Raw genomic sequence first — 27,475 nt, 5'->3', positions numbered from 1 at the left:
TAAGCAGAAGATTGATTTTAAAATTGATTAGATATAATACTTTATAATTTTCGAACGCACTAAAACTCGTTTGAGCTCCTGGGCTGCGATTGGGCAAGTCCAAGAATTTGAAGTAATATTAATCTTTTTCTTTCCGAACAATTTCGCGGTATACGTGTGAAGCTGGATAAACAACGAATATTTTCCGACTGCGCAGTCGGAGATAGAGGCATAGTTACAACAAAAAACTCAATTAAACCGAATTAAGCTGTCAGCAGATCGCGCCGGCCAGAGGGAGCTCTCGCACAAGAGAAACTAAAGGAGGAGCGTGTCGCCGCTGTCGAGGCGCGACGCGGCGACGTCTGCTGTGGGCTCCTCCGCGGATGAATTGTGTTCTAAGGTGCTTCCCAACAATTTCCAAACGCATTCCGAAGCATTCCGAATGCATTCGCCCGCTGTGTGCTGCTGCCATCGACTTTTGTTCGGTCCGTTCGCTGATTTTGAGTTGTGCAACGACGTGACGGCGACTTCGGTGGTGGTCAGTCGAGCGAGCATATTCCGCCACAGAGGAACCGCTCTGTCGCATAAGGCCTGTTTCACATGCTGCAACTAGAGCGAAAACAGTCGGCCTAGCTGGTGACGCCGCAGTGCGATTTTCGGCCGGTGCTTTCACATGCAACTCCGCAGCGAATTTCGTCAAAGGGACAGTCAAGGTTTCTTGATGTTTGCAAAGCCAATCTATGATTAAACGCGACATAAACGCTACACGAAATGTGTTTATGATGTTATGACGAGTGTATTTTAGATGTGGGCATTATTTCAATGTTTTGATTAGAATAAACAGTTTTGCATCCAACATGGCAACAGCTCCCACGTGACCGCACCTCGCACGCAGTCTCGGCGCTTCCCATTGTTCAGTCGCTGAGCGAACACATCGAAGCTGCGACTGAATACCAACCGGACGAAACTCGATCGCAAGCCGTCTGCGACTAGACCGACGGCCCTCCCCAGTCGCAGACCGACGGAGTTCGCAGTGTCGCAGGCGAAAATCGCATGCTTGTGAAACGGGCCTATAGCCGGCGACGACACCATTCAGACAGACAATTACGGATCTGTACAATTCTATCGTTAATACTGGGAACTAGAAGCAGCTCTAACTAACCACTAAAATTCCTTTGAAAAGGTCTGTTAAATTTAGTAAATAAATAACATGCGCTGGCATGACCCAGTTGTAATGATTCTTGTATCTATATATGGCTTAGCCACGGCGCTAATAAAAAGAAATCCTTTTTTGAGAATGGCACAGACAGAGCTCACGCTGTTGCCTTTGTCCGATTTCTGCGCATAATCACCCGCCTATTTATATGAACTTTTTGTATTTTAAAGCCTTTCTGCACGCTTTGCTTGCGCGAGTATCTGAAAACCAGCCCAAGAGGGCTTCCCTCTAAAAAAATCAAATGACTTTCATTGCATGATTTTTTTTAATGAGAAAAGCGCTTTTTTGCTTCACTCTAGAGAGTTCACTGCTACACTGCGCAGTGGGTGTCTGCTTTATAGAGATATTAAATCAAACTTAATAACTTAGTGCAAGTGCATTCCCTAAGCCGACATTGTGCGCAATTTTAGCAACGTCCAGAAACGAAGAGTGGCCTCGTAATTTACATATATAGGTTGCGCACGCGCGAAACATTAGGCCGCCGCTTCAACACGCGGTAAAAAATTCCTACGCTTCCCTACGCCGTTACCTGTGATCGCGCCTTCCCCTGTGTTTTCTATTTCGTTTTTCTTCCTATTCTGCATACCGTAATGTTTCAAGATGTCGTTTTTTGTGCATTTTATTGTTTTGTCGCGTAATTTGCATTCGGGGCTATAACTCTTCCAGACGTCTTTACTTATTTGCTCGCAAATTAGTTTTTTTTTCTTTCGGATATTACCTTTATTGGTGAAAAGCATCGAAAATAGTTGCGAGCCACAGTTCAACACGATTTTGTTTTTTTCAGATTTTTGTGTCAAATTTCTACACCAACAAAATGTTGGAGGATTCTTTTCGACGACCAGAGAATAAATCAAATGAAAAATGGTGTTAGACGCATGTTAACCTAGCTTGTTTGCCACATGTCCCGTATGTAATACTATGAAAGAGTGCGAATTTGCTTGCATAATATTTAATTTGTTGTTTTATCCTTTTGTTATTTCATGATATCATTTAAGCCATCCTCAACTAACACACGGTCTCATAGAACGCGCGAGTGTCTAAAGTCGTTTTGGCGAAGTCCATTTCGAGCTCCACATTTTTCGCTTCAAATTTTTCGGTCGCCGGACATGATGCATCTACAGCGGCTTTGCAAGAATACTTTAGCGCTTCCACGTTTTCTACACCCTTACCTTCAAAACTGCTTATGACTAATTCTCAGGGAATTCCAAACATCTTTCACATGTTTCCGCCCCCCTCCCCTCACTCTTTTGAAGTCTCCTATCTACCCAACTCATCTACCGGACGTGCCCTTTTCAAGGCAGCGCGCTACACCCCCTCCCCCCCCCCTCTCGGGGCGCTTTTTTTACCCATGAGGATTCATAGCGCACAGAATACACAGGACACAACACAAGCGCTTACTTCCACTGAATGGTCTTTATTTGGCGCTGTCAGCGTTATAAAGGTCAGGTATTGCGCCCGTACAAACAACTAACAATGATTATCTTGTCAAGGTCATGATGTGTCAAGGAAAGAAGAAACAATAAAAACCTACCAAACAGTGCACAAGTTTCACAATTTCGCCCTCTGCCTTGCACCTAAGAAAGCTAAGTTTTTCATTGATAAAAACACGGAAGGATCACTGATACAATTTCTCAGTCCCTCTTTTTCTATCTCTGTCGCTTCAATTATTTCTCTCGTTTTTTTATTGCTATTTTTTCCTAATACTACGACTAGCCCGAACCCTGACCTTCTAAGTTATATTTCTAGTTCAACGGGCACCTGTCCCCCTGTTCCCCCTTATATGTTTCAACCTGCGTTGCTTGTGACGTTAATTGCCATCAGTGTTTGCCGAGTTCACACGTTCGCCTACTGCATCCGCGTCAAAGTAATACCTGAGGATGTTCAGGCACTGTTTGGGGCTCTTCCACCTTCCATCAATCATGCGAACCGGGTCTGCAAAATTCTTCGTTCAGAGTGGCAAAGACAAGGTCGCCTTTACAAGGATGCCCTGCATGCTCAAGTTTTCCGTCAACGTTCACCGCCAGCGTCCAAGCGAGGAAAATGGAAAGAATACTGCAGCCTGATAGACAGCACCGCAGATAACCTATGGCAATCCAGCTTGTGGAGGCTTCGCTTGTTGAAGAGGGATAGGAAACCTGGTCAAGGTTCAAGGGTCCACGTTATCGGCAACGTCAGGCTTCCGGACTTTGTGCAGCGGACTATTCAGCTGGGACCGAAGTATGCGGTGCCACCGAAGAAATCAGCGCCTGAACTCTTATCCTTCGTCAAACAAGTCTCGAGCCGTGCCCCGTCCGCAGAGAAGGAATAGTGCAACGTAGAAGGCTTGCATCTTCTAAACAATTGGAAGCCGTCCAGCACGTGTGTTCCGGTGAGGAAGACAGTTAGGTACTTGAAGGTCAATGGCTTGTGTATACTACAGTCAGATAAGGAGGGAGGCTTTGCAGTGCTTCCGATAGATTTGTATCGTAAGAAAGCACATGATGCTGTTAATTCAGTGTTTGATCGGCACCAACCTTTCTTAGTGCAAAAGGCAAAAGCACAAGCGAAGAAATTGTGTAAGCAGCTGTATCTGTCCAGGCTTTTGCTCGCAATCACGAATTCAAGAAAATATGCACTGGAGATCTTTTTCTCAGTCAAGACCCACAAGCCAGAGGCGCCTTTAAGGGTCATCGTCTCCGAACGTGATTCTTGGCAGAAGGAAGTTGGTCTGTTTTTGCAGACTAACCTGAAGCTGTTGAAACCTGACGACCCATTTATGATCAGAAGCTCAGAACAAGTTGTTGACTACCTGAAAGGGCTTCAGGGTGCAGATGTAGGATTTCTTTCAATAGATATAAAGGACCTTTACTACTCTTTGCCTCATCAGCAGCTTTTAGAATGCATTGAAGACTGCATTCATAAATATGGCGCCGTATCGTTTCAAAATGAAGCTGGTATTTCAGTTGACGGTTTTTTGAATTTAGTGTCCCTGTACCTCTCGTCAACATTTGTTAAGTGGAATGAGGAAATATATCTGCAAAAAAAGGGAGTGTGTATAGGTTCGTGCATAGCGCCTGCCCTTAGTGACTTGTTTCTTGCGAGCGCAGATAGGAGGATACAGAGTAATCTAGATAGTAAAGTGGTGATAAAAACGTTCTGGTTTGTAGATGATTACTTGGTTGTTCTTCAGAAGAGCAATGGAAGCCTTCTTCAGCTAGCAGAAAGCACAATATCTACCTTCGCGAAGTGTCTTGAGCCACTGTCTATTACTCACGAGCTTCCTGTTGAAGGAGTGATCCGTTTCCTTGATTTAAAATTAGTTTCTGTGAGTTGGGTTTGCTGGATGTATGAGCCTAGAGGGAATAAGGCTCTCTTACCGTTTACCTCCGCACATACGAAGTTAGTCAAGAGAGGAGTAGTAAAAACATGCCTCTCCAATGCAGTCAATAAGTCGTGCACCTGCCTAAAGACAAGTTTCAATAATCAGGTTCATCGCCTTCAGGAACGGGTTACCCGAGGTACCTTGTAGTAGCAGTAGCAGAAAGCATGCGCAGACAAAAGAAAAACACAACGTTGACAGACAAAGAAGAAAGTACCCGCAAAATTGAAGTAATACCTTATATTCACAGGATTTCCCACGGCCTCAAAAAGATTGGACAGAAAATTGGTGTAAAAATTTGCATGTCAGCCCCAGAAAAACTGTCCCGCATGTGTAAGAACACATGTCCAGACAAGCAGTATAAGAAGGCCTACTCTGTAAGGCATCAGAACCCATTTGTAACTTGTGCCGATAACGTTATATACAGGTTGCCACTTTCATGTGGCAAGTTGTATATCGGGAAGACAGGCCGGTGCCTGAACAAGCGACTCAACGAGCACCACAGAAGTGTTAGAGATCAGGGACCAGGTAATCTGGCTCGTCACTGCCGTAGTCACAAGTGCACGCCAAACTTCAAGGAGTGTTCAGTTTTAGGAAAAAATAGCAATAAAAAAACGAGGGAAATAATTGAAGCGGCAGAGATGGAAAAAGAGGGACTGGGAAATTGTATCAGTGATCCTTCGGTGTTTTTATCAATGAAAGACTTAGCTTTCTTAGGTGCAAGGCAGAGGGCGAAAGTGTGAAACTTGTGCACTGTTTGGTAGTTTTTATTGTTTCTTCTTTCCTTGACACATCATGACATTGACAAGATAATCATTGCTGGTTGTTTGTACGTGCACAATACCTGACCTTGATAAGGCTGTCAGCGCCAAATAAAGACCATTCAGTGGAAGTAAGCGCTTGTGTTGTGTCCTGTGTATTCTGTGCGCTATGAATCCTCATGCTGATTACCCACGAGCCCGAACCCTGACCCTTCTAAGTTATATTTCTAGTTCAACGGGCACCTGTCCCCTGTTCCCCCTTATGTGTTTCAACCTGCATTGCTTGTGACGTTAATTGCCATCAGTGTTTGCCGAGTTCGCAAGTTCGCCTACTGCATCCGCGTCAAAGTAATACCTGAGGATGTTCAGGCACTGTTTGGGGCTCTTCCACCTTCCATCAATCATGCGAACCGGGTCTGCAAAATTCTTCGTTCGGAGTGGCAAAGACAAGGTCGCCTTTACAAGGATGCCCTGCATGCTCAAGTTTTCCGTCAACGTTCACCGCCAGCGTCCAAGCGACGAAAATGGAAAGAATACTGCAGCCTGATAGACAGCACCGCAGATAACCTATGGCAATCCAGCTTGTGGAGGCTTCGCTTGTTGAAGAGGGATAGGAAACCTGGTCAAGGTTCAAGGGTCCACGTTTTTGGCAACGTCACGCTTCCGGACTTTGTGCAGCGGAATATTCAGCTGGGATCGAAGTATGCGGTGCCACCGAAGAAATCAGCGCCTGAACTCTTATCCTTCGTCAAACAAGTCTCGAGTCGTGCCCCGTCCGCAGAGAAGGAATGGTGCAACGTAGAAGGCCTGCATCTTCTAAACAATTGGAAGCCGTCCAGCAAGTGTGTTCCGGTGAGGAAGACAGTTAGGTACTTGAAGGACAATGGCTTGTGTATACTACAGTCAGATTAGGAAGGAGGCTTTGCAGTTCTTCCGATAGATTTGTATCGTAAGAAAGCACATGATGCTGTTAATTCAGTGTTTGATCGGCACCAACCTTTCTTAGTGCAAAAGGCAAAAGCACAAGCGAAGAAATTGTGTAAGCAGCTGGATCTGTCCAGGCTTTTGCTCGCAATCACGAATTCAGGAAAAAATGCACTTGAGATGTTTTTCTCAGTCAAGACCCACAAACCAGAGGCGCCTTTTAGGGTCATCGTCTCCGAACGTGATTCTTGGCAGAGGGAATTAGGCCTGTTTTTGCAGACTAAGCTGAAGCTGTAGAAAGTTGACGACCCATTTATGGTCAGAAGCTCAGAACAAGTTGTTGACTACCTGAGAGGGCTTCAGAATGCAGATGTAGGATTTCTTTCAATAGATATAAAGGACCTTTACTACTCTTTGCCTCATCAGCAGCTTTTAGAATGCATTGAAAACTGCATTCATAAATATGGCGCCGTATCGTTTCAAAATGAAGCTGGTATTTCAGTTGATGGTTTTTTGAATTTAGTGTCCCTGTACCTCTCGTCAACCTTTGTTATGTGGAATGAGGAAGTATATCTGCAAAAAAAGGGAGTGTGTATAGGCTCGTGCATAGCGCCTGCCCTTAGTGACTTGTTTCTTGCCAGCGCAGATAGGAGGATACAGAGTAATCTAGATTGTAAAGTGGTGATAAAAACTTTCCGGTTTGTAGATGATTACTTGGTTGTTCTTCAGAAGAGCAATGAAAGCCTTCTTCAGCTAGCAGAAAGCACAATATCTACCTTCGCGAAGTGTCTTGAGCCACTGTCCATTACTCACGAGCTTCCTGTTGAAGGAGTGATCCGTTTCCTTGATTTAAAATTAGTTTCTGTGAGTCGGGTTTGCTGGATGTATGAGCCTAGAGGGAATAAGGCTCTCTTACCGTTTACCTCCGCACATACGAAGTTAGTCAAGAGAGGAGTAGTAAAAACATGCCTGTCCAATGCAGTCAATACGTCGTGCACCTGCCTAATGACAACAAGTTTCAATAATCAGGTTCATCGCCTTCAGGAAGCGGGTTACCCGAGGTACCTTGTAGTAGCAGTAGCAGAAAGCATGCGCAGACAAAAGAAAAACACAACGTTGACAGAAAAAGACGAAGGTACCCGCAAAATTGAAGTAATACCTTATATTCACAGGATTTCCCACGGCCTCAGAAAGATTGGAGAGAAAATTGGTGTAAAAATTTGCATGTCTGCCCCAGAAAAACTGTCCCACATGTGTAAGAACACATGTCCAGACAAGCAGGATAAGAAGGCCTGCTCTGTAAGGCATCAGAACCCATTTGTAACTTGTGCCGATAACGTTATATACAGGTTGCCACTTTCATGTGGCAAGTTGTATATCGGGCAGACAGGCCGGTGCCTGAACAAGCGACTCAGCGAGCACCACAGAAGTGTTAGAGATCAGGGACCAGGTAATCTGGCTCGTCACTGCCGTAGTCACAAGTGCACGCATAACTTCAAGGAGTGTTCAGTATTAGGAAAAAATAGCAATCAAAAAACGAGGGAAATAATTGAAGCGGCAGAGATGGAAAAAGAGGGATTGGGAAATTGTATCAGTGATCCTTCTGTGTTTTTGTCAATGAAAGACTTAGCTTTCTTAGGTGCAAGGCAGAGGGCGAAAGTGTGAAACTTGTGCACTGTTTGGTAGGTTTTTATTGTTTCTTCTTTCCTTGACACATCATGACCTTGACAAGATAATCATTCTTAGTTGTTTGTACGTGCGCAATACCTGACCTTTATAAGGCTGTCAGCGCCAAATAAAGACCATTCAGTGGAAGTAACGCTTGTGTTGTGTCCTGTGTATTCTGTGCGCTATGAATCCTCATGCTGATTACCCACTAGCCCGAACCCTGACCCTTCTAAGTTATTTTTACCCACTTTCTCCTAGGTGTTTCTCCCACGCGCTGGTAGCCGCTGCGCCGCTCGTTCTCCCCCCCCCCCCCACATCATCCGCCCCCCCCCCCCCAAGATGTTCTTTTCTCTACCTTTCAGCTCGAAACTTTTTTTTGGGACCACAAAATGAATCCCCTCCTTGCTTCCCCTCCCTCCCACCACCGTCGTCTCCCCTGCCATTGGCTTGCTTGCCACGGCGGCGCCCAACCGCACAAGCAGCGTGACGAAAGAGCATGCACACGCGAGCGGGCTCCGTTCTTAGTCTTCGAAAGTGAAAACCCACATCCGATACTATATGAGAGCTCTGACGCGGTTCACTACCCTGGCCTGCAATACCTTACTTGTAAGGACTGCAAATATTTTGTCTTGAGATACGTTCGGAAATCAATGCAATTTTGGGAGTAAGTGTTGCTCTGTCTACATGGGGCTTTATTTTTCAGGCAGGAAAATAGAACGAGGCTAAGCACGAGGACGACTTCTATGTATCTAATCTCATTGCCAAATGTGTGGCTTTACGTTGTGCGCAGTGCAGATCTGCCCGAATGGTAATAATTTTATGTTTTGTCTTTGATGCAATGAATTCGCCAGACATTCACTACTTTGTGGAGCAGCGGGTTTGAATTCTTCTGACCTTTCATTCATAACATTCAGTAATACCTTTGTCATGTACAGCTTATGCAGGATAGGAATCGGAACTGTTTTGTGCTCCACTACAGACCAGTTGGTAAAGATATGTATGCTACTTCTGCGCTCTTTCTCTGGGGTTAACTTACTTGCAGGTGCAATGGACAATCCGCAATTTAAGGGAAACGCTTTTGCCAAGTTATCTCTCAAAGAAGAAAAAAAGACATTACTCTGGACTGTCAGACGGGGGTTTTGTCTTGTTTTCAAGTCAGTTTCGAACGTGTATTACATGCATTGGAAGCGACTAAGAAAAACTGTTGGATTAAACAAAAAACAAAGGTGTTCTGAGTTTTTTCGTCCAGCGTATTTATTTTTAAACCCATCCGAACAAACAAGCTTTGTTCAAAACTGCCTTTTCGACGTCCATATGGAGGAGATGCTACAACCTGTGCATCTTTACCTGAATAAAAAATGCGCTCTCAATTTAGAGATGAGTAGTTATGATAATAAAACAAAATAAAACATTTACTTCTTTTCAATATTACATTACTTTGTTTTTTTTTCACATTGAATATCTTACAGGAGGTGCGAAACGGCGCAATTAACTAAAAATCACGAATTTGGGACGAGGCAAATTAAATTTCACTTAACAAAAAATGCGGTGCTACTTGTTATAAATTATTCTGTAAAATGTGTGTCGAGTGTTTTCACGCTGACTTTGCCTCATAAAATTCAGTGTTATTTAATCATTTATGTTTTTGTCCTGTGACGGCCATATTTAGGTTCATCACGACATCATGCTTCTCCTTGCAGGCTCGACGCATTGTGAGATCATCGTGCAAGAGCTGTACAAGGAATTTGAATGCAGTGGAAAAATCCTTTTGCAAGAGGAGTGCAACGATTACTTCAGATATGACTGACCAGTTCACAGGAGGACAGCTTCGTTTAACACTTTACGGATCTCTTAGCCGAGCTACAGCAGATTGTCGCCGAGCTGTGTTGTCTAACCTGAATCATTGGCACGCAGCAAACATGAAAATAAATGCACCCCACCACAAGTTCTGCCAAGCACCCCACCACAAGCCCGGCACACCACTCCAGGTCCTTACCCCTGCCCGAGCCCTGCCTATAGGCACACCACCTCAAGCGCCTCACAGCTGCTTTGAATAAGTATCTTTTTTTTAATACTTTTTGTTGGCTCTTTTCTTGCTTACCTTCCTGCGGGCTGGTAGGTGGAATAGTACCATGCTTGCGAAATGTAACCAGGGTGCAAGGTTTGCATCTCCGTTGTATAGGGAAGCCCTTCCCTAAAGACGAGTGTTGGATTGTGAGGATATCCTAGGGTTCTTACCCTACACATATTTGTCAGTCCAAGCAAGAAGCCAGCCATGCAGCCTGGTTACTTTCGAAGACTAAATCGAAAATGCTGGTCAGTAACCAGCAGCCGGGTTTGCATGTGCCGGTGTTCGAAAGCTGGATACCATTGCTCAAAAACTGGATGCCATGGTTCGAAAGCTGGATACCATTATTCGGAAGCTGGGTACCAATGTTTGAAAGTTGGATGCCAGTCCGAAACCTTTACTGGCCCATGTTGCAGAAAGCTGGATGTCATTGTTCGATAGCCGGATACCAATGTTTGACGGCTGGATACCAATGTTAGAAGGCTGGATGCAAATGTTCGAAACCTGGATGCCCATGTTCGAAAGCTGGATGCCAATCTGAGACCTTTTTGGGCCTTGTCGCAGAACGAAAGCCAGGCCTACGTTGGGCCCTTGATCGGCCGCACGTTGGCCCTAAATTGGCAAGAAAGTAGGACCAATGTGTCGAAATGCTAGCGCTCAGCGTAAATGCCAGTGTAGGACCGATGGTCGTGCCAATTTTTGCCAATGATAGCTTAAGGTTCGGCCAATGCTGTTGTGCTGCCTGGGATAGTTAAAAGCTTTCGGCTACGCAATTATCAAATTTTGTAAAGAACCGCGCAGTCGACTGTGGGCAGAAACATGAAAGCTAACGGAAGTTAACTGTAAGGGTTATGGTCAACGCAGCGAGCTATGGAAAGAAAAACAATAGGTGTAACTTTCAGAGACCGGAGGCGGATAGGGTGGGTGAGGGAAGAAAAGCGGGTTAAGGACATCCTAGTCGAAATCTAGAGGAATAAATGGGCCTTGGCAGGGCATGCAATGCGATGGCAAGATAATCATTGGTCCTGAATGGCAACGGATGGATTTCATGAGAAGGCAGGCGTAGCAGGGGGCGGCAGAAGATCAGGTGGTCGGATGGGATTGGGGAGTTTGCAGGCATGGGGTATGCACAGCTGGGAAAGGACAAGGTTAATTGGAGAGACATGGGAGACACATGCCCTGCAGTGAGTGTAGTCAGGATGATGGTGATGATGATAATGATGAGTACATTGTGGTAACAAAATACTAAAAATAGGTTAACGAGCAACTGTGTCTGCAATCCTTCACTGCAAGTGGAGCAATAGTACAGCACATGAGTCTTTTCGCTGTAAACGAGCATCTGGTTTCTAGTTGCGAGTATCGCAGGAAATGATACCTTCTCGTTAGAACATCCAACTGAACAGTGTTTACGGTTCAGTTCAAAAAGGCAACGAAGAAAATCATATAAATGCAGAAAAAATTCAAGCCTTCGCAAAAATCGAAAAGCATAATTTAAAGATTGAAATGAAAGCCTTAAACAATAAAATAATTGTATTAAAACTGACGCGGCACACACTTCTGTCATATACATAAAGCCGTTGCACTGCGGTCGTATTACAAAAATTCTGTGAAATATAGCACGCGCTGTATATTTCGCCAACATCAAGAAACCGTAGTCATTGAGGTGAGTTCTCATGGTGCAGGCAAATGAGGTGCCGCTGCCCTCTCTCATTCCAAAAGGCATATATGAATGCTCCTTCTCGAACCTAACTCATTGGTCTCGTGCCATATACCCCAGCCTTCCCTCTCAAATCATGTTTCTTTTTTTCTAAAGGTACTTGTCGGCTCCTTGGGCGCACTATCAAAGACGGTGACTACAAATATCAGAAATATATATATGAAGAGGGGAAACGCGATGTCACTAAGAAGAGGCTCACATTCAGTGGGTAAGCTCGTCTTGCCAAACATGGCTTCAGATTCAAGTTGCTCTATGTATAAGCAGAGCGAGGAATGCATGAATAATTTAGGTAGACACTCCTCCATCACTCCGTCCTGACAGTCTCTAAGTGGCGCTCATGCCACACAGCGCAGCAAGAATAGAGAATTTTGGGACATAGAATGAACCCAGAAACCGCCACTGCCCTTGGAATCTCGCACCAAGTATTCGTGGCACCAGACAACTGTTGTTCCAACGTTAAAATAAGCAGGCACAAACAACTCCAAAATATGCACAGAAGCTCTTAGGCATTCACAGTCGCTGACTTTACGACAGCGACTGTGAATGGCTTTCATCAGGGCCTACACCTGGTCACACATAACACCACATGAGTAAAACGTGCAACACTACTCGAAACCGCCATTTATAATTTCTGGCATCGTAGCTCCATTTCTCAATTGTAGTCCTGTTATTAACTCGAAAGAACTACATCCAGCGTGACTTTAGAAATCCGGTGTTGTCGGTGTCGACGCGAGACGTACCGAAAACCCACGTGACCTCCTGACACACTGGCAGTCCCTACTGCGTCAGGAAACAAACAAATTATTTCCCGAAATTTCTAATGAAGTGGGTTTCGTATACAGGGCGGCGTGAATTGATCAGCTTCACTGGTCACTTGATTAGAACACTGCGCCATCATTGCAGCAGAACAACCTGAACCCTAAACTAACAGTCGAGAGTTCGCGCTTCGTTTGAGTATTCTCGCCTCGTCGTCTTCGATTCGACGAGCGCGAGAGATCAGCTTCGCTGGCCACTGTATCGCAGTAGTACGTCATCGCCACAGCCGAGCACCAGGTGTCCGTGCATTCGAATTCACCGCACGTAAGCAGTATTTACTTCTCTGTGTAATTTTTTACCTGTGTCTATTTTTATGTTATCCTCCGCAAGCTCTATTTGTTCATTTCCTCTCTTTTTCTTATGTAGGTCTGTTTGGTAACGATCTATTTTTCATTCACTTCCCCATATTTCTTTCTGTTCCGCGGCTGAACACTGCTTAAATATTTGGATGATGAATTAACCTCATACAGGCTTCCTCATAGAAATATCACACAATTTTTATTATACGGTATTTCATCTGTATGACAAATGTGTGATTTTTCAAAATGGAATACATTTGTATGATTTAATTCAATGATTTGTATAATAATTGTACGAAATTTGTTTGACAAACTGTGTGATTTTATTCCATCATGCACTTTTTTTCAGTAGGGGATGGTTTATCCTTGTAACATGTACCAGACAAGCGACAAGTCGCTGGTCTATGTCAGGACACACCGCCTTAAAGTCCACGTTCGTTAGGTCTTCACACTGCCCACTACTCCTGATTTGTTCCGCTGAGCTGGCCTATCAGTTTTGAAGGTCACCCGGTCTAATTCTCTTTAACTGCCAGATTGTGTGGACGACACATTTGCAGGTTCATGTTTCCGATCCCGCCACCCTTCCTGAACCAGAACTTCTTCATTCTCACCGGCTCTTCCTTTGGCTAAGCACACTTAGGATCCCTCTCAGTTGTTTATTTTGTTGTTTGACGTGGGCTTCGACTTGCAACTGGCTAATTTTAGTGCTGCGTCAAAAATTGAGAAAAAGAAAAATAACTAGAAAATCACCAGTATTCTTCCGACTTAACAGAGAACATTGACGAGATAATGGACGGAATAATAATAGGAGCACATATGGCCGTTGAACAACCCATAGCGGATATGTAGTTCATACTCTGTTACCTTGAGCTCTTTTACTTTTGAAGAAATAGCTGTGTGCGACCGTTTTGCAGTTTATGGCAATCTCAAAGCAACATCCAACAGCGTCAGACAAGCTATTCGTGCTCAGAAGCCACGCACTCAGCCAAAAAATCTATCATATTTAGGGATTGATGGATTTAGAAAGCCCAAATGATTGCAAAGTTTTTTGGTCATCGCCAAGACTTTATGCATTCGTTTATTTCTTAGCTGCAGTTGGAAAAAATATTGGCACAGTGCATTCCTTCATCGTGTTATGTTTGCGAATATCTTAAGCTGGACTGTCCACTTAGCCGGATAGGTAAGATGAAAGCGTCTTCAGTGATCGACAGAAAAGCGTGTTTCTGTAAATGCCCTGAAGCATGGTGCCCGCGGTAAATTGGCTGCGCACCTTAGAATTACGATTGTAGCTCTCCCTACCAAATTCATGGCGTGCACACTACACTCAGAAAAAAAGCAACAGCTGCCATGCACACTAAATTTAAGCGATTCAGAATGTCACCTTTCGCCGTTCTCGTTGTAAGAAATCAATATCATATATTACTTCTTCAAATTATTACATAGCGGAATCTTTCCTTTATACTGCAACATACAGGCAGGTTATCAAGGGCTGTAAACGAACGCCAATCGCTTGCAAGCAAAGGCTTTGAAACACATTTTCTTGCAGAAGGATGGAAGTTAAACGGCTTCATTTACTATGACAACCTAGCGCTCTCAATTTCTTCATATTACCTGTACATCTTTCCTATAAAACCTCAGAAAAGAGGCCATTTCAAAACTGGCTGGCTTTGTCGGTAATTTGTGCTTGATGAAATATAACGGATGTGCAAGTGAGATGTTTTTCTGCTCCAACAAGACATGCGCTCAGTTCCTACAAATGAACTTGGGAGGCACTTGCTTGGGTGCTCTTCTGCAGGCTCATAATGGAACCTCGGCAAGCACTCTCTCTGAGGTAAACTGGGTAGGTTTTAGAGTAATTCTTCTAAGTATGCTAGACTAAGGCAGACACAACCAGAGTGACTTTTAAGAACTTGCACATGAAAATATTTACTGCAAAGAAAAGGGTTTAGCCAAATGACAGATCGTATTTATATTTATCTTCCTTATAAGAAAATTCTATGCATAATTCAAGCATCTTGTGTGTGGCGTGTACGGAAGAGATGCCACGATAATCGAAAATAGGGCAATATGAAGATAGAACAAGTACGATGTACACAGAGGTATTTGCAAAAGAATAAAAGTACCAGGGCTTACTTTCTTGAAAGTGTTTTTTGTATCTAAGGATATTTAAAATATATCAGAGAGCTTTCCAAAAATCAGCACTATGTGCCTACAGCAAAAAAACAAGCGAGGTAGTACAGAAATTATGCGATAGCCATCAGTCCCAGCACAGGAGCCTCATAGTAAAATATAATTTGAAGAATGCCTGAGGAAATTGGACGATATCAGCTGGACAGCTAAGGTATTTATATAGTTATAAAGAAAGACTGTGGACTCATTTTGGCGGAAAGGGACCAAAAAACACATTTGTAAGTGTTCAGGACACAAGGATGGAGAAATACAGAGCTTCAAACGAGAGGTAAGAAAGCAGACAGTAGAACTTAGACTAAGTCAATGAAAAACAAGCATACTGTAGAAGTACAGGTGAAGTCAAAAGTAAATAGAAGGCGATATTACCAAAAAAATTAATTTCATCGCTCTCATTTCAAGCAACTTTCAATGGATGTATCCAGCCTAATTTTTGTTTCGTAAATTTCACAGTGCACTCATAAATCTCGGCCGCCAGTCTTTTGATTCAAAGGAATAAATTTATGGAAGGAATCTTCTTCAATTTACATTTGACGGCAAGTGTACGTCGGAATTGAAAAAGGCAGATCAGGAAGGGATACTTCAATGATAACTCAAGGGGCAGTTCCCTACTCGTTGAGTGTTAGTTCAGTGGTGTCTTTGAACGCAAAGCTACATTTAAGAGTTTTACCAAGAAGATGACAGCTGTGCAGTGTGTGTTAAGACTGTAGAAGCAATTGGAAAGATTATAGTAGAATGTTGTGATGTACTTCTTGATGTCGATGCAGGCACACTCAGTCTTCCTAGGGCCTAGGGTTTAGAGCCAAAATGGTAATTGAAATGAATCTGCAGTGGAAGTTAGCAAAAAGTGGTTGCAAGATTGGTGGCTTAAAAACAACTTAAACAACTAGAACTCTATTGATAAATTCCCAATTTATAAACTGGTTCATTGCATTCTTAAAAGATTGTAAAAATAATAGCCTAGCATTGTAATAACAATAATAATAAGAATATTACATTTAAAAGCCGCTATATAGCTGCTTCAGAGAGGAGCTTGACGGGATGACTGGCCCCTTACTGATGGCATTTGGCAGCAGAGCATAAATCAATCGATTGAATTATTTACATCACTAAATAGATATTGAAAGGAAGTTAAGTCAATGCACACAGAAAATCAAGGTGCACCATGTAAAAAGCATTGTAAAAAGACACAGAGTCTTTGTAAAAACATGTGAGAGATTTGTTGTACAGGAACAACTGTAAAATCTCTTACGCTATTGTATGAGTGTTGATTATATACAAGAAGAAGCCTGCAGCAAAGAATCTGCTTGCCATAGTTCGTGCGGCAGCCAGTAATATGCCAACGTTCTAGATTTTGGATGTTATGTGTAGTAACATTTTCATGAAGTGCCGCAAATAATTTTAGTTTGTTGTCCTACTTGGTGATGCCTTTTCTGTATATTAGGGAAAGCTTATAGTTACGCAAAGATGTCATTTTGTCTATTTTTAGCTTCCTAAATAATGGCGCTGTGTGCGCGAGGAAAGGAGCTTTAAAAATTAGTGTGATGGCTCTTGTTGGACCAGTAATACCTTAAAAATATTTTCTTCAGTTGCTGTTGCCCACACTAGTCAGCAATAGTTTAACTTACTGGAAAATAGCGCATTGTATAGCACAATACTGAGTTAGAGGGGAATACATAATGATGTCGACGGATGGAACCTATAGTGCGTGAGACGTGGCAATTGCCATCTCAGTTGCCACGAACAATGGCAACTACCACCACCTTGTTTCAAAGAGAACTCCTTCTTGGGTTAGTTGGTAACTGATCATTGTACTTTCTAAGGCGCCAAAACCACACACACACACACACACACACACACACACACACACACACACACACACACACACACACACACACACACACACACACACACACACACACACACACACACACACACACACACACACACACACACACACACACACACACACACACACACACACACACACACACACACACACACACACACACACACACACACACACACACACACACACACACACACACACACACACACACACACACACACACACACACACACACACACACACACACACACACACACACACACACACACACACACACACACACACACACACACACACACACACACACACACACACACACACACACACACACACACACACACACACACACACACACACACACACACACACACACACACACACACACACACACAAAATAGAGGAGTACGGGAGGCTCTCTGTCCCGTACTCTTCTCTTGTGTGTGTGTGTGTGCGCGTGCGTGAGTGTGTGTGCGTGCGCGCGCGCGTGCGTGCGTGTGTGTGTGTGTGTGTGTGTGTGTGTGTGTGTGTGTGTGTGTGTGTGTGTGTGTGTGTGTGTGTGTGTGTGTGTGTGTGTGTGTGTGCGTGTGTGTGTGTGTGTTCGTGTGTGTGTGTGTGTTTGTGTGTGTATGTGTGGTTTTGGCGCCTTAAAAAGTACAGTTATTGTTTCAAAAGGATAATGCCTTCCATCCATCCATCCTAGCGGTAGCGTGGTACTGACCGGTCACAATACAGAAGTGTTTTCTTGGTTTGCATGTGTAATATTCCACGAAGATACAGCAGCTGTTTCCACGTAAGGCGAGAAGGAATCTATTGGCCGCGGTGCTGCCTTTATTATAAATCCCATTGCTAACATATCATAAAAAATTTTCTAGATGTGGATACCTTGTCAACCCCAATAATACTACCAGCTTCGGTGGAGGTAACGTGCGCAGTATCGTGCATGCACATCTCCAGTTAAAACCGGGGTCACGACTGCAACTTAATAAATGTAGGTTTTCTTATCATGCTCGGTAAATACAACGCATCTTTCAATAAAGGAACTTCGAACCACTAGTACTTTTTTGACGATTGCTCTATTTATTTTGAAGAAATGCGTGTAAGCCTTTCTAACGCAATTAATGTGTCGCATATTCTATAAAGACCATAGCTTGCCTTGTGCAATTAAATGATGAATATTTTCCAAAAAACCTCCTAGTTATAAAACATATAGGTGGTTTGACTGATCCTTGCGCATCATAGCAGAAGTGCGCGATCTGAAAATCAGTTAATCCAAGCCGAAGGCGCAACAATATGCCCACAATGCAGCTTTGGCTGAAATCTATATGTTGAGCGATGTGAGAAAGAATAAGGTGCTGTAATAGCATCCCTGTTACCATTCAGCTGAGGCCTTCGAAACAGCAGCGTGGGGAAAGAATAAATGATGAGAAATGTAGTGACTGAAGTTTCTTTTCAGTTTGACGAGCATGTTCTGAATTCATAGCTGCTACAGCACGTGGACCTGTCTTAATCGATTTTTCGCCATGTTAATATTACAGTCAATATTATTCAACAGACGCCATAACATTCCTAGATATCGGCGGTAAAAGACCAGAACTCTTCATTTCATACCTTTTCCTGCAAACGTGAGCACTGATTAACTTCGAAAAACGAATTTTCAATCCTTCATTAAGACTCATTTCTCCCTTCACGAGTTTCATCAGTTACTTTATTTAGTGTTTGCTACTAAGCACTTTGTAATGCATGAGTGTGTAAGCTACGTGCTTTCAAAGAAACTGATGACTTCCTCCTGCCTTTTAATAGCTCTTATATAAGCCAGATGCACAGGTTTGAAAGGTAACAAGACTAGAGGCGAAATCTTATTTTCTTTGAATGACTACAACAACAGAAAAAGCACTCAACAATAAAGCCGACAGAGCAAAAATATCATATTGAAGCTTCGAAGTTATTGTTAGCGATGGAATTTGTTTATTTACAGAAGCATGCTGACAGACGTGTTGAAGCAGTCAGTACGCAGGCAATAACCTCCAGGGTGCCTGTTTCGGCCCTTCCTAGTCGCACACTGTCGCTAAGTAGCTCGGAAATGTCCCTAGCGGAAGACGAAACCCGACCTCAGGCATGGCAGGGCCTCAGATGATATAAGCGCTTGAGGAGTATACCTTATGCGCTGTGTCTTGCTGGAGCGGCGAGTTTTGCGTCGTAACTATAATGATGATGTGATTTACGTCGCGATTCATGGGATTAACTGATGATGTGATGGACATCGAAATGAACCAAGCAGGTCGACGCCAAATGTTTCCCGAGGCAACGATAGTGGTTTTACCTTTTTTTAAAAAAAAAAGCCTACATTCGTTGCAGCTGGCCAAGTATTGTTACGTTGTTCTATGTCTTTAGCGTACAGAAACGCTGACGGATTCTTCGCAGCGTAAGAGAATTTGCAGTTACCTGATGCACTGTTTTTGTGCTTTGCGTGCAGCGCCATATTGCGGAGATTTACTGAGATGAGAAAAACAGGAAGTAGTTTTTGTAAACGAGTTCGTATTTTACACTAAACGGCGAGGAATGTGCAACCAGGGGCGTCCGCCATAAAAGGTTCCAAAGGAAAGCGGTATAATTGCTCTCGCCTGAAAGAAACCTCGTCTAGGAACGCACTTTATAAAGTACCAACATACCGCTCGTAGCTTCACCGCTGGCAGCGCATTGTAATGAATTAAATGACAAGCAATCGACGTCACTGTGCCAAGGACCAATTTTATAGGAGACAGAACAGTAGCATTTCTACAGCCACAAGACTCAAAGCGCCTGATGAACAGAAAGTCCCCGCAGCACGATCAGCAGGAACAATCACTGATGATTAGTCGCAATGGTAGTGTAGCCTCTATATAGGGATAGTCGGATCTTGTGTTCAGCGAATATAGTAGGGAGGGTATAGTTCTAGCGAAGGTATAGTTGGTCTCAGATTTGTGGGAATACGGGGCTATTGTATGCAATAACGTGCTCCGCATCTCTGTATAGCTTGACGAAAACCGTCTGTATGCTGTTTCCGCAAACATCGGTGTGAATCTGCGAGGCACAGGAATATCAAATTAAAGTAAACGTGGTGCGGAATCAGCAAAATTTAGGCAAGTTGAAGTATGGCTTAAAATCGGCGGTCTACAGCAACTGCGAGTCCTTGTGGAGAAGGTAATTGAGGAGATATGCAAGCTTTAGAAAATCAGGAACGCAGCGGCGGAAATAACAAGCCAATGAGAGGAAAGTCCTAATTTTTTTATTGTTCTTGATTTTTCAGAATCTCGAACAGCAGTAAACTTCTGAACATCAGGGTAGATAGTGCTCTTGTCCACGAGAAATCCTGGACTCAGTGCCGCTCATCTATGTTTGGAATTCTCAAATTTAATATCAGTGTAGCTTTGCTGACCCAATCAATATATGTGCTGAGTGCATTGTCGATCTCTTGAAAGATCCCGATAGACATGACGATGTAATGATAAAATGACACAGTTATCCCATTTTAGTCTCTATAAGACCAAGTCTACAAATCATTCGAACGTCACAGATGGATTACGAAATACCAAAACGGCATGATATTGAATTTGAAGAGATCGTATGGGATCACAAAAATGCCCTTTTCGAGGATAGATGAGTGAGTAAGGACGGGCTATTGCCCTGATAGGCACAGGTGTGAAGTGTGACGCTGAGCGCGCATATTCAACAATGTCCTGAATGCGGGAGATGAATACATGTCTTTTTCTTGTGAATGCGTTCAATTGAGAGTAATCAAAGAAACGTCGCCATGATTTTTCTTTCGTCCTCATTGCCATCACGAGTCTAGCCAACGAACTGGAGTACTGTCGAATGAAAATATCTTAAGCATTTCTTGGTGCATTATTAAATTACTATCCCTTCGGCGGAGAGAGCCGCTCTACCCTGTCAGAGTGACGGAGTGGCAGGAGCGCCTTCTGAGAGAGTATTCGCCTTTTCCATTTTCCACTACCTTTCTACAGAATCACCGCACAAATTTACCGAAGAGTATATTATTCACCACTTTTAAGCTTATAATCGTTCGAATAATAAACAACTGAATAAAAAAATGAAATCGGCAGCTGAGCATAAAATACAACCGGTGTAGTCCAATTCGCGAGAAAGGTACGTTTCGTCTTGACAACAGCTCCAACACGTGCCATTACTTTTGAGCACACATGTACCTTTCACTTTTAGTCTCACGGTGGCTCTCAGGGTCCATTTTGCGAATGTCATTCATTCAACTCGACAGTAATTCACAAGATCGCCGCAGCGTTAGAAACTGTACATTTCAGTAAACGTTGCAATAGTTCTCGAAACAGATGCGCTCCTTTTTGAGAGTCTACGTTAGGAAGCCAATTTAATGGTACATGGCAGGTGGAATCAGCACCCTTCATAAACGAAGATTTCTTTCGTCCGCTTGCATAAATCTTGGCATTGAAAATTCTGTGTAGCTGCGCTTGCGTTCCCGTCAAGCATTAATTCAACAGTGACACTGCAATATGACATATTTAGAGTAATGTTTCGGGACTAAGCGTGAAGCTTTACGCGAACTGAAAGGAAGTGTTTTCCTGGAACTGAAGCGTCGCTCGTTTCTGCGAAATATTGTACTTTGGGAGGTCGTTGCTTTGCAATAGATGCACGAAAGTGCGAATGATACCCTTGAAGGTCATAAGATGATTGGAAAAAAATTTATTTACATATGTACACATGCCTAGTTATTTATTCGGAGAAAACGCAAGTTACAAGTTAGTCCCTTCTCAAATTCGTGTATGCAAGTGCATGTTTTCGCTGAGTAGCACTTGCTGAGAATCTTTGCTGAAGGATGCCGCATTTAAGGTGTAAGATTTTCTTGGCTCATGAGTGACGAGGACGGAAGTTGTCCGCACAAACTGTCAATCATAAGAAAAGCACATATAATAAAATATAGAAGTTCATTAAGAAACAGCTAATAAACTACGTATATGTAATGAACTAAAAACAACTCTACTAGAAACCAGATAATAAAAAAAAGAAGCATAAACAAATAAACATAACAGAAAATATAACAAAATGAAGCCTTAAAAACGAAAAAATATAAAGAGAAAAACTTCAAAAGAAAAATAAGAATATTATTCAGTGTGAAAAATGGAGGGAGAAAGATGAAAGGGAAAAGCTTCCGCAATTCTGCTCTTATGTGCTATCCTGAGCTTTTTCTTGCGGCTCAAAAGAAACTTTTGAAGCGAAAAGCTTCACTTGGCTCGTCGACACCGGGCTTAGCGTGAGCCACACTACAGATTTGCCACAGCTGCGCATGCGCGAAACCGAGTGACGTCACGCGGAGCGCAGGTGGTCGCTGCTGCCGCAGCTGTTTTAGCCACCGCGCGCTTACTCCGTAGTCTGACCGTGAAACCGAGTGACGTCACGCGTAGCGCAGGTGGCCGCTGCGGTCGCAGCCATCGTCGCTGCCGCGCGCTGCCTTCGTCGTCTGACCTTTCGCCATGGAAGGTGGAGAAGAGGACCCACAAGTGGTAGCATGGGAGTTGGCTCAAAAGCAGCGAAGATATTAAAAGTGAAAGGCTAGACAAGCGTCTGAAACACCAGAATCACGAGAAGCACGCCTTGCTAAACGGCGGCAAAAGGATCAAAAACCAAACGAAACAAGTGAGCCGACGGCGTTCATAGAGTTCATTGGCGTTGACAACTTTACAAACTCCGTTCATTTTCACCAAATGAAAGGCGCAAAACCGGCTCCGTGGGTCAGTGGAGACCTCAGTCTTGCTTTTCGCTTTGTATATCCTGGATTAGCTGGGCTAATTCATATTAATTTTTTATGCTCACCAGAATCAACGACGCTGTTAGTTTGCATCAGATGCGGCTCACAAGTGCGGTTTCACTCTCTCGGATATTCGGGTCATGTGAAAAGCTGCTACAGAGAGTACAATAGCTGCTTATACAGTAAGAAAGTAGCAGTACTAATAGTATAGGAATTCTAAGGAATTGAAAGGCGTGCGGGATATTATTCTAGATCTAAGCGTCATATAGTGATAAAGAGCAAAGACACAAAGATCGAGCATGATCCAATGCTTCAGTATGGAGCGCGAGAATGTCTTGCTCGGTACAGGGGACTGACAGGTCGATCACTCGTTGCGACTCACCAAAATATTGAGGCTGACGTCTTGCGGCCCTCGCACCATCTGAAATGGCCAGAATACCATCGCAGTAGAACTTTCTGACAAGTTAGCCAGTACAAATTTTTTGAAGAAATAGAGCGCGCTCTAACAGTGAGCACATGAGACGACAGGACCGAAGCGCTTCTGTGCTGACGACTATGTTGTTCTTTCTTGTGTTCCCAATTTCAGCGCAGGCTGTCTATTCAAATGCCTCTGGTAAAAGACTCGTGAAATTTTGCAAGTGTGCAGGAAATTAGAAGAGAAACAGGCTCTGCAGATCGCTTCATTGTCTAGTCCAGCGTGCAGGAACACGCTGTGCGACGGACAATTTTTACTGTAACTTATAAAGTACGATCGGCCCCTTCCCATGAGTTTCAATATAGTACTTTGGAAGACGCGTTCCTCTCCTGCATGACAAGAACACATCTTGCCTTAAGGAAAGCACCCGCCCAAGACTGGGAAAGATTGGCAAACGGGGGAAGCAGGGTGCGCTGCACAGATATTTTGCCGCGGCCAAAAGATAATGCAGCGCCACTCTCATGCCAAAACTAAATGCCAAGAATAGTGTCATGGCTGGCGCGTACTCACGCGATCAGTTTGGATCTGAACTACTCTCCACTGAGGTAAACCCAGGCTGACGAAAAGCCGATGAGGATTAAACCTGTGCTTCCAACTAAACAAGAAGTATCGTTTCTATCCCACGCAAACATACTTATTTGCCCTAGGCGATTCTTAAAAGAGAGCCTCACCAGGGACACAAGCAGGTACTTTGTACAACATAATGAAAGCAAGAGGTAAGGATAAAGTCGACCGTCCCATGTGCTTGGCTCCATCGTCTGCCCCAGCTAGTTTGCAAGCAGCGGTGAAGAGGCAACGGAGAACATACTGGTCGCATTGGGGGCAGAGTGAGCAAAAGGCCTGTGAAGCCAGTTTTTGCAGCGATAGCTACACTACCCTAGCACTTCGAGCCTTCAGCGTGGCACCCCTTGAGCTGCGTCGCCACCCTTGAGCTCCGTGGCGGCGACGTGCCTGGTCCCATGGTTGGTCACGTGGGTGGTCACGTGGTGCGGAGCAGCTGCCTGCGGCGCGGCGCGCTGGCAAAACTGAGTGCGGGGAGTGGAGAGGGGAGAGAGAATCCACGTCCAGGGACGAAGATGAAGAAGGAACGCCATGCGAAACGGAGCTGCGAAAGATACTTTGCATTTCAACTGAGCGTGTTCCACTCGGCAAGATGTAGCAATCGCGTCACTCCAGATTTAACGAGAGCTAAGACATAGCCATTTTTTCTCGGTGACAATACCTGAGCAATTTCGTTGTGTGCTCCACACACACTGGTTCTAGGTGCTAAGCGTTTCTTCTTGACTGTCGAATCACTGATTGTTATACGTAGTGGCACAGGCAGGAGCTTATTGGTTTACGTTTTTTTTTATGGCAGCTCCACCATACTTTTTGTCGAACCACTGAAATGAGGTCCCAGTGAAGAAGATAACCCCGCTTCTCCTCTGGACTGTCGGGTGTCAGTGATTGTTCCGCTGTCAGAATGTCTGAGCCAGCCTTCAATGAAAACGTCACGCCCACCGTTAAGCATGGGTGCTTCCTGAGGTGGTGTTAGATAGCAGTAGGCTTACTTGATGGGGTCCCTCTTTCCTGCAGCAGTCATGATGCATGCTTCAAGCGGCAGAATGGCAAAGCAGCTAAGCGCTGGCTACAACGAAGGACTAGAGGATTCAAGGCTCCTCCGAATAATAATATTACGGATGTCATGGCTTTATTTACTCACGCAAACTGGAAGGCTAATGGGATCAGAAAGACTTCAACCTCCATTCCTCGGTTGTAGTGAGAACAGGAGAAACATTAAACCTGCATAGTTTTTTTTTTTGAAGGAGTGGAGTATTTTATATTGACAATCCCCTGTCTTTGAGCCACCTGTCGCAGTAAAAACGTTCTGTAACATTGTTTGTGCTTCCAATATAACAAGTCCCATAACCAGCTAGCGCTAAGAGGGAAAATGGAGGAATTGAGGATATCGTTGCAGAACAGATATTCAGCTTTAACTGAGGAAGACAATCTTAATATTGATACAATGAACGATAATCTGACAGCTATCATTACGGAGTGTGCAGTAGCAGTAGGTGGTAGGACGGTTTGACAGGACACCGGCATGCTGTCTCAGGAGACGAAAGATCTGATTAGGGAACGTCCAATTATGAGGAAATTTAACCCTATAGACAGAATAGAACTAGCAGAGCTATCGAAGTTAATAAATAAGCGCAAGGTAGCTGACATATGAAGTTTTATCTGGAGAGAATCGAGCATACTCTAAAGAACGGAGGTAGCATAAAAGCGGTGAAGAGGAAACTAGACATAGATAAAAACCAAATTTATGCATCATGAGACATAGAGGGCAATGTCATTAGCATTATGAATCAGATAGTTAAAGAAGCCAAAGTATATAAAGTCTATACAGTATCGAATACAATCACAACGTTTAAGTTAGAGCCAGTAGCGCGCAGCAATGCGTCATCCCGTCAGTAACGAAAGAGAAAATAAAGGCTTATGAGAAATGCGAAGAGATGCAGCTGGCGACGATCAGGTAACAACAGATCCGTTGAAAAGCGGAGGGGAGATTCTGCTAGAAAAAGTAGCCTCCTTGTATACGCAATGCCTTATGACCTCGACCTTACCAGAAGCTTGGGAGAACGCAAATATAATATTAATTCATAAGAAAGGAGACGCCAAACACATGAAACATTACAGACCGATCAGCTTACCGTCCGTTGCACACAAGGTATTTACGAAGGTAGTCTCTAATAGAGTCAGGAAAAACTTAGACATTAATCAACCGAGTGATTATGGAGGCTTCCGTAAAGGATATTGCACAATGGATCATGTTCACACTATCAATCATATGATAGAAAAATGCGCAGAATATAACCAACCTCTATATATAGCTTTCATTCATTATGAGAAAGCATTTGACTCCGTGGAAACCTCAGCAGTCATACAGGCATTGTTGAATAAGGGTGTAGATGAGCCTTTTGTCAAAATACTTGAAGATATATAAAGTAACTTTACAGCCACCATATAAAGTTAACAGTAAAATAACATTAAGGAAAGACGTCAGACAAGCGGCACAATCTCGCCAATAGGTGGTATTCCGAGGCCTGAATTGGGAACAGATGGAGATAAGAGTTAATAGAGAATACCTAAATAGTCTACCATTCGCTAATGACATTGCCTTGCTGAGTTACTCTGGAGATGAACTGCAAATCATGATCAATGAGTTAGACCGACAGAGCAGTAGGGTGGGTCTAAAAGTTAACATGCAGAAAATAAAAGTAATGTTAAACAGTCTAGCCAGGGAACAGCAGTTCACAATGTGAAATCAGAGGTTGAAAGTGGGAACGGAATTCATCTCCTTAGGCTAGGTAGTGACAGCTGCTCCGGATCTTGAGAGGGAAATAACTATAATGATCAGAATGAGCTGGGGCGCATCTGGCAGGTTCTCTCAGATCATGAATAGCAGGTTACCAATATGCCTTAAGAGAAAAGCTTACAACAGCTGTATCTTACCGGTACTCACCTACGGGCAGAAACGTGGAGGCTAACGAAAAGGGTTCAGATTAAGTTAAGCACAACACAGCGAGCCATGGAAAGGAAAATTATATGTGTAAAGTTAAGAGCCCGCAAGCGGGCAGAGTGGGTGAGGGAAGAAACGCGTGTTAATGACATCCTACTCGAAATCAAGAGGACGAAATGGGCATGTACTGCGAAGGCAAGATAACCGCTGGTCCTTAATGGTAACGGAGAGAAGGTTAACGTAGCAGGGGGCGGCAGAAGGTTAGGTGGGCGGATGAGGTTACGAGGTTTGCAGGCATAGGGTGGGCGCAGCTGGAAAAAGACAGGGTTAAGCGGAGAGACGTGGAAGAGGCCTTTGCCCAGCAGTGGGTGTAGTCAGGCTGATGATGATGATGATGTTGATGATGGTGATGATATACATGTCGGTGTCGCGGGCAGATTTGAACCCGTACCGTTCTATATGGAGCTCTCGTTTCCTCACACGCTCAAACAAATAACGCCTCTTGGCTTATGTAAACTTGAATAATAGTGAGAGGAAGGTCATAACTAGCCCGTTTTTAGTGTCGTCATACTTTCGGGCAGATTCAAGCCATACTTTTTCTGTACTAATCGCTGGGAATAAAGAGGCCTCGTGGCGAGTAGCGCTAGCGCTTTGTCGTATGTCTCACTTGTGAACGTTTACACAGTGTGTTCAGTCGTTACCGGAAATAAATTTGTCCCCGATTGAACTCGAATATCTTTCTATGTCTAGCATGTCGCTTTATGGATGGCGATATCGCTGCCTAGCTTCGTGTTTCATTGTCCGCAGTTTGCTGGAAACGTAATGGGCCACTTTGTTCTCTGCACTGTAGGAATCGTTTAGCGTTTTGATTATTTTTGGTTAA

Source organism: Amblyomma americanum, unplaced genomic scaffold (genome assembly GCF_052857255.1).
Source record: "Amblyomma americanum isolate KBUSLIRL-KWMA unplaced genomic scaffold, ASM5285725v1 scaffold_427, whole genome shotgun sequence".
In the NCBI taxonomy this organism is placed as follows: domain Eukaryota; kingdom Metazoa; phylum Arthropoda; class Arachnida; order Ixodida; family Ixodidae; genus Amblyomma; species Amblyomma americanum.
Note: the sequence above shows the minus strand (reverse complement) of the source record.